Source organism: Musa acuminata, chromosome BXJ2-8, assembly GCF_036884655.1.
Source record: "Musa acuminata AAA Group cultivar baxijiao chromosome BXJ2-8, Cavendish_Baxijiao_AAA, whole genome shotgun sequence".
Classification (NCBI taxonomy): Eukaryota; Viridiplantae; Streptophyta; class Magnoliopsida; order Zingiberales; family Musaceae; genus Musa; species Musa acuminata.
Genome location: NC_088345.1, coordinates 24,302,030 through 24,317,031, shown reverse-complemented (window position 1 = coordinate 24,317,031; position 15,002 = coordinate 24,302,030). Strand labels below are relative to the sequence as shown.

General features: G+C 38.5%; 1 long non-coding RNA gene across 1 annotated transcript; it reads left to right on the top strand.

Annotated features, from left to right (window-relative positions):
• The first annotated feature begins 2,228 nt into the window (after positions 1–2,228).
• LOC135618210 (uncharacterized) lies at positions 2,229–5,058 on the top strand. The gene is made up of 2 exons (XR_010488942.1): positions 2,229–3,095; positions 4,808–5,058. It is a non-coding gene; the product is annotated as an uncharacterized LOC135618210 (long non-coding RNA).
• Positions 5,059–15,002: the final 9,944 nt, after the last annotated feature.

Below are 15,002 nucleotides of genomic sequence, written 5' to 3'. Positions count from 1 at the left end.
TCTAAGTTCCTATATTGATTCTGAAAGATTTCTGCTTAGAATCTAATATTTCTCTCTTTAGACAAAAAACCAAGGATCTGAAATTTTTTTGGTAAACTGACCGCTATATAGTGTTTCAGCTATAATTTTTAGCACCAAAGGTCGATTGAGGCAAGACTAGATTTTTTGAATTTAGACTCTTATATCTTTCTTTTGACACTGATTTTGTAGATTTTGGACACCGAATACTTACCCAAACATCTGTTTCAAATGAGCCTATAGATGCTGCAGAACAGTGATCAAAATTTCTGACCTTTGTATACTAAAATACCTATAAGTCCCTGTTGGAAATTCTGATTTGTACCAAACTTACTTTGTCCGAAACTAGACTTATATACCTTTCTTTTATCATATAGTTTGAAAATTTTGGAATTCAAATGCCTACTCTATTATCTGTTGAATCCGACCCTATGAATTCTGCAAAACAGTGATTGTGTTTTTGACCTTGTGTTACCAAATCAAAGGTAACTCCTTGTTGGAAACCATGATTCATACGAAACTTGTTTCAATAGAATATAGATTGATATATCTTTCAAAAATAGCCTTCTTGAGGGTATTGGAGCATAATTGATAATCTGAAATAATTGTTCAATGTGCCTCTCGATTTCTGCCAGAAATCGAACTTTGATCGATTTCGCATCTCTTGTTTTCATTCGCTTGGGAATAGATTTCAGTCAGTTCCCATCACTCAATTGAGGCTTATACTAATGCTTGAATTCTCATTTGCTCTTGTCTATAAACTATTTCCATTCTTGAACATATTGTGTAACTTTTATGCTATATCACACTGACTCGTAAAGGCACATGTACGTTTTGTTGTTCCGCGTGTGCTTCCGATATATGCTATTTATTGTTCATACTGCCTTTTGTACTCTGGTGTTTATGGGATTATCTGGACCTTTGCTAGAAATGGTAAAGGGTATGTGCATAGAGCCTGAGATGCTCTACCGGCCCCCCTCTGACTTCACCTAGACGTGGGTGGATGGAGCTCCCAGATGTGGGAGACTTCTGTCTGGTGGTCATTCAGAAATGGATGATTCACATTCTGTCTACGGTCCCACTACACCTTCTGTATGTTTGATATGATATCCAGAGCTTTGGTTATGTGTTTTTGTACATGCTTTGGATAAGAATGATATGAATGCAACGTCAAAGACGACGTTCGAGCTTCTATTTGGTATTTGATATTGATATGCTCCGAAATGTTCCATATGTCGTTGATATGCTCCGAAACATTTCATATGCCACTGATAAGCTCCGAAACATTTCATTTGTTATTGATATGCTTCGAAATGTTCCATACGCCATTGATATGCTCCGGAACATTTCATATGCCATTGATAAGCTCTGATATGTTTCATTTATTATTGATATGCTTCGAAATGTTCCATATGCCATTGTTATGCTCCGGAACATTTCATATGCCATTGATAAGCTCCGATATGTTTCATTTGTTATTGATATGCTTCAAAACGTTTCATTCGTTACTGATATGCTCCAATTACTCTATGCCCCATCTGTTATGAACCAATTATGTATGATTGAAATGACAATTGTGATTCTGCACCTAATGATATTACGTCTATGAATTCGTATATTCTGCCTTGCATTTTGAAACTTTATCTCTTTGGAAGTTGTCCTCTTTTGACATGGATATGTTAGTCACTTGCTGAGCTCTTTATGCTCACCCCGTTGTTGTATAAATTTTTTAGGATAGCGTATCGCTTGCTTAAATGTTAAGATTGGGTTGAGACAGTGGAAAGTTGGAAGATTTTGGGCAAATCTTTATTAGCATATATGTATTTGTTGTATAAGCCACTCTGTATCTAATGAAATATTGACGATGAATCTAAACTTGTGGATTTTGTGTAAGTTAAAGGATCTCTCATGTTTAGGATTTTGAAATGTTAAGTTAAATTCGTGTAATGATATGAACTTATGGTAAACGTTGGTTTGGTGACTGCAAAGACTTCCCCACTTGTGAATTTATGTTGTGGTTATTAATTTGATGAGTTGGGTTCAGATTTTATGAATCAACGAGCAATGTGTTGTATGTTTATAAACTACGCAGGTTTTATAGATATGAATTTGATAGAATGTTTTCAGTGTCCTCAAATGTTAGTTTGGATCCTGGAATAGTTTGTGTTGAAAATATTTAATATCGTGGATATTTTTTAGGGGCATGACATGGACTCCCCTTACCGAATTATGTTTGGGCCGACCACCAAGCCCGAAGAAATCACATAAAGGAGAGAGCTCTAATTAATCAAATCATGCCCAAAGAGATGACTTCCAAGGGAGGGGAGGTTCTATGACCGACCCCAACTATTCGCGCATGAGAGTGGACTTCCCTAGATGGCAAGAAGGAGACCCAATTGGTTGGATCTCGCGCGCGGAGCGATATTTTCGTTACCATAAAACTGCGGATGCATCCATGGTGGAAATTACAACTATACATCTTGAAGGGGATGCCATACAATGGTTTGACTAGTTTGAACACACATATGGAGCCCTTTCATGGCGACAATTCAAAGAAGGACTACTGATCCACTTCGGACCAACTTATTACGAGAACATTGACGGACAACTAGCAAAGATCCGACAAACCTCCACCATTCAGGAGTACCTGTAACACCCCTCATTTCCGAATGTTCGTATAATTTTTTTGGTGATAATGTAAGCATCTATTTTAATTGACAAAAGAAATAGAGTATGAATCAGAGGTAACTTATTTTTAAGATTTGGGAGATCTGTTCAAAAAAAAAAAAAAAAGAAAAGAAAAAGAAAGAATCTGAGGACCTATATGTAAACCCTAAGGACCTAATCGTGAATATGATAAAAACGAGGACTAAACTGCAAAATGCACCAAATGACAAATTCCACCGCTTAAGCCTCTCTGCCTTCGTTGTTAAGGAAGCAGAGGAGGCAGCTCGTGGGTGATCAGGGAAAGAAAAGAAGAAGAAGAAGAAGAAGAAGAAGAAGGAGAAGAGAAAGAAAATTTGGGGCTTTTAGGGTTTTTGCTTTAATCTTGTTACTTCGGGTCAAAATTTGCAAAGGCAAGTGTTCTAACCCCTTCCTACATATGTATTAGACTCTGTTTTCATGTTGATTTAAAATAAATTGGAAGATTTTTATTTAGAAACTGATAAGTTCCTCTTTGGACATAGAACTATGGATTCTGAAAGTTTTCGGTAAACTGACCCCTAAGCACTGTTTCGGTCCTAAGTTTTAGTACAGAATGAGAATTCAGGCAGGAACTATTTTTGTTTGAAATTAGACTCGTATGTCTTTCTTTTGACACCGATTTTGTAGATTTTGGACACCGAATACTTACCCAAAAATTTGTTTCAAAAGAGCCTATAGACGCTGTAAAACAGAGTTCAAGATTTCTGACCTTTCGAAACTAAAACGCCTATAACTCCCTGTTGAAAATTCTGATTTGTACCAAACTGAGTTTATTTGAAACTAGACTTGAAATTCTCTCTTTTGACATATAGTTTGAAAATTTTGGAGTTCAATTGCTCACCCTATCGTCTGTTGAATCCGATCCTATAAAGTCTGCAAACCAGTGATTGTGATTTTGACCTTACGTTACCAAATCAGAGGTAACTCTGTGTTGGGAGCCCTGTTTCATATGAAATCTGTTCCATCCGAATATAGACTGATATATGGTTCAACCATAGCCTTCTTATGGGTATTGGAGCATATTTGTTATTCTGAAATATTTGTTTGATGTGCCACTGGAATTCTGTTCGAAATCGAGCTTTGGTCGATTTCGCGTATTCTGTTCCATTTCCTTTGGATACTTGAATTTGCCTAACCTTCTTATTGGAATTGAGCTGGTTATGATTGCTTGGAATCCCTGTACACTCTTGCTTTCAATTCTTTCCCTAAAATGAATATTTTGTGAGAGATTTGTTCCTTGCATCACATTGTTTTTGAAAAGGCACATGTACGTTTGGTTGTTCCGCGTGTGCTTCCGTTATATGCTGCAATTTGTTGAAACTGTCCTTTTGTACTCTGGTGTGTGGGATTGTCTGGACCTTTGCCAGAAATGGTAAAGGGTATGCGCTGATTTGCCCGCTTTGTGGGGTCCCGCTTTGTGGGATATTCTGATATGCGCTATTTGCCCGCTTTGTGGGGTCCCGCTTTGTGGGATATTGCTTAGAGCCTGCGATGCTCTGCCGGCCCCTTTGACTTCACCTAGACGTGGGTGGATGGAGCTCCCAGACGTGGGAGACTTTTGTCAGGTGGTCATTCAGAAATGGATGAATCACATTCTGACTGAGATCCCACTACACCCTCTATATGTTTGATGTGACATCCAGAGTTTTGGTGAGTTATTTCTGTTCGTGCTCTGGATAGTTATGATATGATTGCAACGTCAAGGACGACGTTTGAGCTTTGGTACGACATATGAGTTTGATATGCTCTGAAATGCTTCATTCACTGTTGATTTTGCTTCGTAATGTTCCATATGTCGTTGATGTGATTTGGAACATTTTATATGCCATTGATAAGCTCCGATATGTTTCCTTTGTTTCTGATATGCTCCAATTACTCTATGCCCCATCTGTCAGGAACCAAATATGTATGATTAAAAAGGACAATTATGATTCTGCTCCTAATGATATTATGTATACGAAATCGTATATTCTGCTTTGTGTTTGAAACTGCATCTCTTTGGAAATTGTACTATTTTGATATGGATATGTTAGTCACTTGCTGAGCTCTTTATGCTCACCCCATTTGTTGATAAATTTTTCAGGATAGCGTAACTCTTGCTTAAATGTTAAGAATGGGCTGAGGCAGCGGAAAGTTTAGAAGACGTTGGGCAGAACTTTTGTTAGCATATATGTAGTTGTGTATAAGCTACCTTGTATCTAATGAAATGTGACTATGAATCTAAACCTGTGGATTTTGTGTAAGTTAAAGGATCCCTCATGTATAGGGTTTTGGAATGTTAAATTAAATTTGTGTAAGGATATGAACTTATGGTAAATCGATGAATGTGGTGACTGCATAGATTTCCCCACTTGTGGATTTATATTGTGGTTTTTATTTTGATGAGTCGAGTTCAGATTGTATGAATTATCGAGTGATGTGTGCTATGTTTATGAATTGCACAGGGATATGAATTGGTAGATTATAGAAGTGAAATTTTTGATCTGAATGTTTTCTTAGTGACCTCAAATGTGTGTTTGGATCCTGGGTTAGTTATGATGAAAATTTTTTAATATCATGGATATTTTTGGGGCGTGACAGTACCAAACCAGGTTTGAAAGATTATCTAATCAAACTCATGATTGGTCTAAAAAACAACTATTGGGGACCTTTATTGAGGGCTTAAAGCCGGAGATCTGGGGAGAAGTTAAGGCGCGACAACCATACACGCTTATGGCAGCCATCTCTTTCGCACGACTTCAAGAAGAGCGATTGAACCATGAAGCCCGAAGGACTAGGATCACTCCCCGACCTACAATACTAAAGCTCTCAGCCCCCCCTACTATCAACCGAGTCCCTGTATGGAACATGTTAATAATAGAAGAACTTCGGGAGCGATCTGCGAAGGGGTTATGTTTGGCATTGCGACGAGCCGTGGAGCCGCGAGCATCGCTGTAAAAAAAGTAGACTTCTTATGATTGAACCAGTAGAAGAAGAGGTCATTGAACATCTAGAAGAGAGCCTTGAACATAAAGAAGAAGATATGGAAGAAGAGTCACAGCCGACCGATATTACGGTACACGCACTAGCCGGCTACTCAAATCAGCAAACGATGAAAGTTGGAGGCCTTCTCAAACAATAGCCGTTCACTGTTCTCATCGACACGGGTAGCACTAATAACTTCTTGAATGGTAAGGTTGCTACTCGGATGACACTGCATATTGAAGGTTGCAGCAAGTTTGATGTAAAGGTTGCCGACGGCAGAATCCTAAAGTGCGACCAAAGATGCCCGTAGTTGAAACTATTACTACAAGACCAAGAAATTATCACCGATTTCTTCCTCCTATCAATCGATGACTATGAGGCAGTGCTTGGTATAGAATGGCTTACTACACTAGGTGATGTCTCTTGGAACTTTTCTAAATTAATTATGAAATTATACTGTAAGGGCAAACAGATCATCCTACGCGAGAAGCGTGGAAGCAACGTTACCACTATTTCGACCCAACGAATGGAGAAATTATTACACAAGGTAAATGGTGGCTTTTTGATGCACCTCCAGCAGCAACCAAAGGGGAAGAAAATAAAAATTGAAGATCAAAATCTTGCCCAATTGCTTACTGAATTTGCTGACATATTTGCTGAACCGCGCTGTCTTCCTCCTTCTCGGCAACATGACCATCGAATTCCAATCCTTCCGGGTAAGCCACTAGCGTACACTCGACCATACCAATATTGTCACGACCCGGGTCTGATGAGCTAACTGGCCAATAACTCCATTTTGGTCCTCAACGGCGGACCAAAATGCTTAAGCGGGAGGTAACTTAGTACACTCATAAGGCCCTTATAAGCTAATCATACACATTCCCCACTTCCGATGTGGGACTAATGGGATATTACATTATCCCCAACTCAATTAGCTTGACGTCCTCATCAAGGCCCGACATATCCCAAATCGAACCCTAGTATAGTGCATGTGAGGTTTAACTCATGGTGGCTCCACGCCGTGATGAGTTCTCTAACTCCATCCACGGGTAGCCCTTTCCTACTCGAGCCCTCTCACCCTACACAAATGCTAGGTTGGCTCTGATACCAAATGTTACGACCCGGGTCTGATGAGCTAACTGGCCAATAACTCCATTTTGGTCCTCAACGGCGGACCAAAATGCTTAAGCGGGAGGTAACGTAATACACTCATCAGGCCCTTATAAGCTAATCATACACATTCCCCACTTCCGATGTGGGACTAATGGGATATTACAAATATCCTCACCTCCAGAAAGATTAAATTGAAAAGATCGTAAAGGAGATGCTTGAAACAAGGGTGATTCGGCCAAGTTGCAGCCCCTATTCCTCACCGGTGCTACTTGTACGCAAGAAGGACAGAACTTGGCGGATGTGCATCGACTATCGAGCTTTAAATGACATCACCGTCAAGGACAAGTACCTAATACCAGTGGTGGATGAACTTCTTGATGAATTGAAAGGAGCTCGAGTCTTCACGAAGTTGGACCTTCGATCCGGTTACCACCAAATTCGGGTATGTGACGATGACATTCCAAAAACTGCATTTCGCACACATGATGGCCATTATGAATTCTTGGTAATGCCTTTTGGACTCACTAATGCTCCTTCAACCTTTCAAAGTCTCATGAACGATATTTTTTGTAGCTTTCTTCGTAAATTTATGATGGTATTTTTCGATGATATTCTCATTTACAGCCCTTCTCTTGAGACTCACTTTCAACATTTACGGATTGTTTTGACGATCCTTCGGGAGAATACTCTTTTTGTTAAACAACCAAAGTGCAGCTTTCTCCAACAAAAAGTAGAATACCTTGGGCATATAATATCAGAAGGAGTGGCGGTAGACCCAACAAAAATTGAGGCAATGCAAGGCTAGCCGAAACCTACAAACGTGAAATTACTGCGGGGGTTCCTTGGACTAACGGGCTACTACCGAAAATTTGTTAAGGACTATGGGAAGATTAGTGCACCACATACTTTTTTACTAAAAAAAGATGCTTTCCAATGGTCAGATAAAGCCTCTGTTGCCTTCGACAAACTTAAAGCAGCCATGACAACGACGCCGGTGCTTGCACTACAAGATTTCAATAGACCCTTCATCATTGAGGCCGATGCATCTGGAGTCGGAATTGGAGCCATTCTCATGCAAAATGGTCGACCACTCGCATACACTAGCAAGACATTATCTCCCTCCCATCAAAACATGTCAGTATATGATAAGGAGATGCTTGCCATTGTACACGCAGTAACGAGGTAGAGACCCTACCTGTTCGACCGGCGATTTCAAATTAAAACTGACCATAAAAGCCTCAAGTACTTTTTGGAGCAAAAGATATCATCCCCTAAGCAGCAAAAATGGGTAACCAAACTTCTAGGATTTGATTATGAAATTATTTACAAAAAGGGGACAGAAAACGTTGTTGCAGATGCACTCTCACGGCTACCTGAACAAGTTAAGGTTTCAGCCATCTCCCTTCTTACCACCAGTCTCCTCGAGGACATTAGGGAAGAATGGAAGAAGGATCCAGAGATCAGCTAGATCATAAAAAAATTGGAGGAGGATCCAAGTGCAATAGCCCACTACACTTGGGATTCGAGGGATCTACGCTACAAAGGTCGCATTGTGCTTATACCTGACTCCCCTTGCATCGCAATCATCTTGCATGAAATGCACTCCATACCTTCAGCAGGGCACTCTGGATTCCTAAGAACCTACAAAAGAGTAAAGAAAAATTTTTATTGGAGAGGGATGAAAAAAATTATTGCTGAATATGTGGCACAATGTGATGTATGTTAACAACACAAGGGTGAAACTATGGCAAATCCAGGGAAGCTACAACCACTACCCATACCAGACTTAGTATGGACTGACATCTCCATGGACTTCATTAAAGGGCTACCATCTTCCAAAGGTAAAAGCACGATTCACGTGGTAGTTAATCGACTTACGAAAATGCTTATTTTTGTGCTGTGATAAATCCCTACACTGCTGCTAGTATTGCCCAGATTTTCATAGAAAATATTGTTAAACTGCATGGGATGCCAAGGTCCATCGTAAGTGATCGTGATAGGATCTTCACTAGTAAATTTTGGACCGAGATGTTTCAGTTACAAGGCACCAAACTCAAGATGAGCACAGCGTATCATCCACAAACTGACGGCCAAACAGAGGTGGTAAATATGTGCTTAGAGACGTACCTCCGGTGTTTCGCTAGCGACCGACCAAAAGAGTGGGCGAAATGGCTTCCCTGGGTCGAATGGTGGTATAATACTACATATCATTCATCTACAAAATGTGCCCCTTATGAAGCATTGTATGGTCGACCAGCACTTGTGATTCCAAAGTATGTAATTGGTTCGGCCAAGGTAGATCAGGTTGACCAAGAATTGATTGATAGGGACAAACTCTTACAACTATTAAAAGATAATCTCTCTACCTCTCAAGCCAGAATGAAGCAGCAAGCCGACACACGACGAAGTGAAAGAGAATTTTCATTGGGAGATTGGGTTTATCTTCGCCTACAACCATTCAAGCAACTCTCTATCAATACTCGAGTCTCCATGAAGCTATCCTCACGTTTTTATGGGCCCTATCAGATCACAGAGCGTATTGGAGCCGTGGCATATAGACTTAAATTACTTGAGGATGCCAAAATTCATCTTGTCTTCCACGTATCATGCCTAAAGCCCAAGTTGGGAGAACACGAGTCACCCCAGATACAACTGCCCAATACAACTGAGGATGGAGTTATTTAAGCCCAACCACAAGACATCCTCGATCGCAGGATCGTGATGCATCGCCGACACCCCTCTACTGAAGTACTAGTGCGTTGGAATCATCTACCACTTGAAGATGCCACATGGGAACCATATGAGGAGCTGAAGACCCGGTTCCCTGAGTTCATGGAATCTCAGCCTTGAGGACAAGGCTGATTTGAAGAGGGCGGGTTTGTTAAGACTCTAGCTAGGAGAGTCTTAATTGAGAGGGACATTCTGTTAGGACTCTAGCTAGGAGAGTCCTAATTGAGAGGGATATTCTGTTAGAACTCTAGCTAGGAGAGTCCTAATTGAGAGGGACATTCATGTAAGAGGTTTTGTTTTTAGAGAAGAATTAGGAGTTGTAAAGGAATAGGAGTCTTGAGTAGGAGTCCTATTAGTAGTTGGTTAGAAGTAAGAGTTTTAAGTAGGAGTCCTATTAGGAGTTAGGATTTAGAAGCCCTAGAAATAGTCATGTATTCCTCCTCTTTTGATAAGCAATAGATGAATCTTTTCTGCAGCCTTTGAGCAGCAACTTGGAGGGAGGAACCCCTATAGAGTTCCAAGGAGGCCGATCCCCTAAAGAGATCAATCCCAAGTTTAGAATCTGCAAGGGTTCTAACAAAAGGCTTGGTTATCTAGACACATTTCCATGAAGGAGTTAGGGGAAGCATCCCATATCTTGGGGATTCAGATCTTTAGAGACAGATCCAAGAGGATGCTTGGCTTGTCCCTGTTTAGATACATAGAAACCATTGTCCTTGAATATAATCCTTGTCAATAAGGGTCACGTTCATAAAAAAAGGCGGAATCGGATTTGTGAGTAGCTCTCACCAAAATCCAACCACCTTTATTTAAGGCCCTACCTTACATGTATCACCTCACACCAAATGCAACTTTTGTTGCAAACTTGGACATGTTACGTACAAATGTTCATTCAAGAGATATAGTCTACATAAATCGATTTGGGTTCCTAAAAGAACCTCAAATGACTCAATGCAATATGATAAGCTATGTAGATCGATTTTTGAGGCACCCAAGGTAAAATGAGTACCTAAAAATCATCTCCTTTTATATAAAAATGCACCATCACAAGCTAGGAGCAAGAGATGATACTTTGATTTTGGATGCTCAAGGATTATGACTAGAGATCCAAAATAACTCATAATGCTCTCTAGCAAAAATAATAAAAATTGTCATCTCTTGCTAAGAATTAAAATTGTCAGTTACAAAATGATACTTATAAGATCATGATGCAATAATTATTTAAAATCTTATGTGATAAACATTTGATCTTTATCTCTCAAACCTAAGAATTCTTATGCATAATTTCCCTTTCTCACTTCTTCCGGATTTTTTAATTTCTCGGATACATTCCTTCAATTTTTTTTTCTGGATTCTATCTAACAAGATCATAAATTTGTTAAATTTCATTTTCAAACTTTTCTTGATTCTTTGGATCACTCACTTAAATCTTGATTTTATAGTATGCACAATGAGCCATATGCATTTTTCCATATGAGTTGTTACGATGCTTGCGTACAAATTTTATATGGTGAATCATGAAATTACAGTATGTGTTTTTTTTTATATATGAGTTCTATATAATGTTTAAGTATGGTATGCATTTTATATGATAAATTATTAATGTACAATCTTTAATACGAATCTTCTCCTCTAATGATGTTAATTTTACATGATGATGTAAATAAGGTTGTGTGCTTCACAACAATAAAAATCTTGTAAAATTGGAATCACCTATGACAGCAACACACACCAATGTGAGCAGTGCTCACTACCTGTAGACGGTGGCACCGCCCAGCTAGAGGTAGCACCAAAAGTTGTCACGGGTGGCAGGTGATACCACCACACCGCCCGCAACCTCTACCCTATAAAAAGGCACTTAGGGTCAGCGGTAGAACTGACCCCAAGCCCTCCTACATTCCTCCAAACATCTCTAAATACCTCTCCACCCCTCATTCTCCTTGATCCTCCTCTAGAAACTCCAGGAAACCCTCCTCTTCTTCAAATCTAAGGATCAATCTCAATCTTTCAAGAAGATCACTGCAAGGGTAATTCTCAAACCTCTTCTTTCAATTTATTGATAGATCTTGCCTTTTATGTGTAGTTCTTGGTATCATTTATGTGTTTAGTCACGTGGCTTCTAGAAGATCCTCTAGGGAGACAAAGGGAAGAGGAGATTAGATGAAAATTATGACTCCCTACATTTCAATTTTAATCAATATACCCTAAAATTTCCATCAATAGAGACTAAACATGTTCATAAGGGTAAAAATATTGATTTAGATGAATTAATTGATTTGAAACCTATTCAATGGTTTGCTAATCTAGACATTCTCTTAATACTTTAAATGAGTGAACTATCTACCCTAGACTTGTTAAGCTATTTTACAATAATTTATATATATATATGAAGATGAAAGGGTATCTACCTATCTATTAGGATATCATATACCCATTACAGATAGAACCATTTGCAACATCATAGGAATTCCGGTTAAAGAAAGAGAGTGTGAATCATTTGCCAAATGTATGAGTCATGAATTTGAAATGAGTTTAATGGGTGAATTAAATTTCTTTTTAGGATTATAAATCAAACAACTTAGTGATGGTATATTTCTTAACCAATCTAAATATACATTAGAATTGTTAAAACGATTTCACATGGATAATTCAAAAGCAATAAACACCCCTATGAGTTAGATATGGATGAAAATAGTGAAAATTTCGATCAAAAAACATATAGGGGAATGATAGGTAGTCTACTCTACCTCACCGTGATTAGATTGGATATTATGTTTAGTGTAGGACTTTGCGCTAGGTTTCAATCTAATCCTAAATTATCTCATCTTAAGAGTGTTGAAAGAATATTTAGGTATCTTAAAGGAACTCCAAATTTAGGATTGTGGTATCCAAAATCTGAAAAATTCGATTTAATAGCTTATGCAGATGCCGATTTTGGCGGATGCAGGATTGATAGAAAAGTACATCCGGAACATGCCAATTTTTAGGACATGTACATGTTTCTTGGACTTCTAAGAAATAAAATTTAGTCGCACTATCTACGGTGGGAGCCGAATACATTGCTGCAAGTGTATACTGTGCACAAGTTATTTGGATGAAAAATACATTAGAAGACTATGGAATTCACTTCAGAAACGTTCACATAAAATGTGATAATATTAGTGCCATATGTCTTACCAAAAATCCAATTCAGCACTCTAGAACTAAGCATATCGATATTAGGCATCATTTCATATGCGATCATGTCCTTAATAATAATATTGTTTTAGAATTTATTGATACAAAGCATCAATTGGTAGATATTTTTACAAAAGCCTTAAATGAAGACCAATTTGAATTCATTAGAAGGGAACTAGGCATGTTAAATTGTCCCTGAAAATAAGCTTGTTTGAATGTATTTTCCGAAAAATGTCTCATCCTTTTCCGTTCTTCTATGGATTTGACTTCATCATTCTCCTTCGATTCAAAATGACATATTAAAGTATAACTCATTATCTTAACCTATCTTGAGTCAAACACCTCTGAAAAACAAAAGGGGGAAGAAAGGATTTTTTCTGAATGAATGCTGATTTTCTTTTTATGATGAATTATGGATAAATATTTTTAGTAAATTTGAATGATGAATTTTATATGATTAATCTTAATGCTGAATTCTTTCTCTAATGATTTTATGATCACAAATTGTGTGCTTCAAGTCTCATCTCCTTTCTGTTTATGACAAAGGGGGAGAAAAGTGATGACTTGTACCATTTTGATAGCATGACTTATATGAATTCCAAAAGCTTGTATGATATGATTGTCATATATGCCTTACAAAGTCCTTGAGAATATCGCAAGATTGGTTGATCATATTGAAATCATTCCTTATATCTATATCATGAAATTCATGTTGAAAATCTTTATCTCCTATTGTAGTAAAAATCGTTCCTTATCATTCAACTTGAAAATGATTTTCATCGAAGTTTCGTATTTACTTATGCTTAATGAGAATAACGATAAGTTCAATGGTTAGAACTTATCGATTTATGCTTGAATTCAATGAGATGGAATTCAAGTGTTTATATCTTCTCATAATATTGCATATAGATAGGGCGAGTTATGTTTAACTCCGTCATCAAATGATTGTCATCATCAAAAAGGGGGAGATTGTTGAATCTCGAATTTTGATGATAAAATCAATTGATGGGTTAATTAATCTAAACAATATTATTGAGTTAAGTGTGCAGGATTAATTACGATAACCAGAAAACATAAAGTAAGAATACCGGAGTCAAGTTCAATGGACATTTAAGAGTCCGAAGAATCGTCGGAGATGCTGCCGAAACCAATCGAGAAGAAATCAGGAACTTGTTGGAATTTTTGGAAGTTCGCCGAAGAGATCGTTAGAGGTTTGCGGAGATCACCGAGAAGGCTCGGCTACTCGTTAAAGTCATCACAAGATCGAGAGCCTGTTGGGAGTCCGTCAGAAGAAATCCGAGGGCATATCGGAAGTCCGTCGGAAGTTCGTCAGAAAGCTCGTCGGAATAAGACTCGACGTTCGCGGTTGAAAACTTGCTTGGGATGTTTTTAGTTATGTAGTTCAAATGTAATTAGGATAAGGATTAAAAGATAATCCTATATCCTGGTTAGGGGCCAACTAGGCCCAAAATTTGACTTGGTTTGGGATGAACTTAAAGCCCAACCAGTGAACCGAAGGGTTTGGCGATGGCACCGCCAGACTGGGCGGTGGCACCGCCAGCATCGGGAATCAAAGAGAATTCAAATTTTGGAACCCAAATTTGAATCCTCTTGAGGCTTATAAATACCCCTCAATTCTCAGCTAAGATTACAACTTTTTGAGCAACAATAGATTGAGAAAAAGGTCTTAGAAAAGTCTTAGCAAGCCTTGTTTTCAATTTTCTAGAGTGTTCACCTCCTTCTTTCTTGCTGAAAATTTATAAAAGTGTTAACCGCTTGTAAAAGGTTGTAAGAGGGGTATTTGTCCTTCCACTTCAAGAGATTTGCTAGTGGAAGGTGGGAGCCTCATCGAAGAGGGCCTCGCAAGTGGATGTAGGTCATTTGACCGAACCACTTTAAAATTACCGTGATCTCTGGTTTGCATTTTCTTATTGCTATTTACATTACTGCAAACCTTCTTACGTGCTTTATTTCCTCATTACCTTTGCTGCACACCTTTACGAACATGCGTTCAAGTTAAGCTTTTCAAGTTTGGTTTTTATCGTACGAAAGATTTGTCAAAACCAATATTTTAATCCGCTGTACTAATTCACCCCCCCCTCTTAGTGCCGCTCCGATCCTAACAATTGGTATCAGAGCAAGGCTCACTCTCATATTTGGTTTGATACCCAAGAGAGATGGCTTACTCCAGCATACATGAAGGTCATTCTACATGTTTAATGGGTCAGATTATACTTATTGGAATACTCATATGAGGATCTTCCTCATTTCCATGGATTTCGAGCTTTGGACTA